This window comes from Sciurus carolinensis, chromosome 1, assembly GCF_902686445.1.
Source record: "Sciurus carolinensis chromosome 1, mSciCar1.2, whole genome shotgun sequence".
Classification (NCBI taxonomy): Eukaryota; Metazoa; Chordata; class Mammalia; order Rodentia; family Sciuridae; genus Sciurus; species Sciurus carolinensis.
Genome location: NC_062213.1, coordinates 80,433,917 through 80,437,260, shown reverse-complemented (window position 1 = coordinate 80,437,260; position 3,344 = coordinate 80,433,917).

The window sequence follows — 3,344 nt, the reverse complement described above, 5'->3', positions numbered from 1 at the left end:
TTCTCATTTTATTAAAAATCATCCAAGTCAAACAAAATACAGAAAACTTCTACATATGAATCATGCAACAAAATCATGATAAACATTCTAATAGTTGCCATTGAAATAACTTCTCCAATTAATTAATTAAGTGCTCATTTATTCAAGTCTGTGTTTCCATTTCACATTTCATCTTCTTAAAGGTAAATCATTTGCATCAGGAAGCACATCAAACTCAAGAGTCATGTTAAAGTTATCTATCATTTACTTGAATTTTATGGGTGGGGGAAGGTCATGCTCTCCATGGCCTATGAATCTGCTGTTTTCCTTCCTTCTGGGATTTAATAGCAGAGATTATAAAACTGTCAAGAAAATAAAAGCCAACAGCTTCATGACTAATGGCAAAAGTTACTAAAGAATTATATGTGAACCAGTCATGGAGTGATCAGGCCCCTTCCAGAAACAGGAACCTACCTCAATACTATCTGAATGCTTTTGTCCCTAAACCCATGATTTAGACAGTTCTTCAACTGGGCTTCAATGCAGATGCAGAAGAATGTAGTTTGCTACATCCCAATTTCTCCTGTCTCTCTGCTGAGAGTTGCAATCTGAGTACTTCAGGTGTTAATGAAGAGTCTCCATGCTTTTGAACCCTTGTTCCCATTCCATTGAGCATCCCTACCTCAGTTTGGCAAACTCAAGCTGAGGAGTTTAATTTTAACAGTTCAGTTACAGGTGATCAGACTCAGGCTGCCAGATGAGGGAACACAGGCCAGGCCCATGAGCAAGTAAGAATAACTAACTTGGAGCAGACCAAGGTACACGTATACACACATGACCTCTAAAGGCTCTTTTCACTCACTTGAGTGTTCATAATAAAAATTTTAATATAAATTCAATAATAATTCAAAATTAATACTCTAAAAGTAGAAAAAATGAAACTCCCATTCATACCTCCCACATTCAAATGAGACAGACAAGCAAAAAAGAAGACTCATAACTTAGGCTTCAGATCCATCAACTCAGTAAACTTTTTCAGTTCCTCTCTTTAAATTATGTGATTCCTTCTTAGGCTAATTCAAAACAAAGTGGTATAAAATCACAAGCCATAATGATAAAGGACTATTAAATGGTAGATTTATAACCCATAAGTTGGGAAGTTAAATATTTACCTGTCAGTTATGATAATTTAAATGTAATTTTCCCTTTGAAGATAGAATTTGAAGATAAGTTTTTATTTATATTTCTAGATTCTTAATTCAAAAAAAGGAACAAGCAGAGTCCCAACATATTTTTAAATCATCAGGTATATGGCTATGAAATAAAGAGCTGTCCCCAACATATGAAGATTAAAATTATAACTCATGAGTTTATGAGCTTGTTCCCCACCCCCAGCTTTAATGAGGTATAACTGACAAATGAAATTGTAAAAATCTAAGGTATACAATGTGACAATTCAATCAACTAAGGTAACACATCTACACCTCATGTTATCACCATGTCTAATTTCCTTTTTTTATTTTTTATTTTTGGCAAGAACATTTAACATCTAAACTCTTAGCAAACTTCAAACATAAAATGCAATATTGCTAACTATAGTTTTATGTTGTACATTAGCTCCCCACAACTTATTCATCTTATAGTGGAAAATTTGTATCCTTTCCCCAGCACCAGCTTCAGGAAACTACCTTCTATTTTGTTTCTCTGGGTTCCATCTTTCTAATTTTTTTTAATGATACTGGGGATTGAACTCAGGGGCACTCAGTCACTGAGCCACATCACCAGCCCTATTTTGTATTTTATTTAGAGACAGGGTCTCACTGAGTTGCTTAGCACCTCACTCTTGTTGAGGTTGGCTTTGAATTCATGATCCTCCTACCTCAGCCTCCCAAGCCAATCTTTCTAATTTTTATTTTGCAGTGCTGAGAATTCAGCCTCTTATGTGTGCTAGGTGAGTCTATTGAGCCACACCTCCTGCTTTACTTTTTATAATCTCTAATGATCAAAAGAAAGATTCTGAGATGTCCTAAATGTAATTACCAAGGAAGGAAATATTGGGGAGGTTAATCAGTTAACAGATCTGAACTAAGATTATTTTCCATTCCTGAATGCATGTTAAAACCTTGAGTCAAATTGTGACTCCTTTAGGCACCATCACATCTTCTTACACCCCAAAACAACTCAGAAACAGCATTACTTCTGAGCTATTTCCCCAGTTCTTTTATTGAATTTTCATTTTTTATTTTGAGACAGAGTCTTACTAAGTTGCTTAGGGTCTCACTAAATTGCTGAGACTGGCCTCAAACTTATAATCCTCTTGCCTCCAGAGTTGCTGGGATTACAGGTATGAGCCACTGCACCCAGTTAACAATTACTTCTTATGGACTGCCAAAAAGTTTTTCCTAATTCACACTATCCTGCTTATCTTATCTATAGCCAAAGTAGTTTCAATGTAAACAATTTATGCTTAACTACCCCCAAAGTTCTCTATAAAAATACTTGTAGCTCTAGGTCCAGTGGACATTTCCAACCTTTATCTAATCTTGTAGCTGGAAGTTGAGGGAACTTGTCCCAGAACCTGATCCTTTCCTGGCTAGCATCAGTAATAACTCAATAAATCCTTTTATTTCCAAGATTCTTTGGTCTCAAGTGTTTTAGCTTAACAAGCACAAGCAAGATAACACAGTATCTTTCTCTGAATTGTTTCACTTAGCATAATGTCTGAAGGCTCACCCATGCTGTCACAAACGGCAGAATTTCCTTTTTTATGTCAGAATAATATTCTGTGGTGTACACACACACACACACCATGGAATATTTTTTAATCCATTCATGAATTTTGCCGTCGTAAAATTACACCTTTCCCTTGCACCTCGAATTTTGTCACTTAAATGGTGTCATTTGGTAGGTCCTTTCCCAGGTCCCCAAACCCACTAGTTTCCACCATGAAGTCTGAAATACCAAGTTAGAAATTGATTCCTTTGGTTATGAGCTCTGCATAACAAGTACTTGTTTGTTTAAAATAATTTGGGTACTTCGTGATTCTAAAGCATTAGAGCTTGAAAGATCTTGCTGTAAGGACCATTTTGAAAATCAGGAAAGTGGGAGGCATGAAGTGGCTGGACCAAGTCACAGAACTCAAGATAGATAGGACTAGAATCCTGTTGTCCTAATACTCACTCCAATGCTCCACTTAAGCGCTAAGGATTATAACAAAGCTTTTTTTAAAATTATTCCATCATGTAGAAAAGTCATCATGGGACAAAACTCAGCACAGGTAAGGTGTTTTGTGTTTGTTATGGAATTAAAGGCAGATGGGTGAGAAGACAGCAACAAAGGAAATTCCAGCACAGTAAGAATAGAGA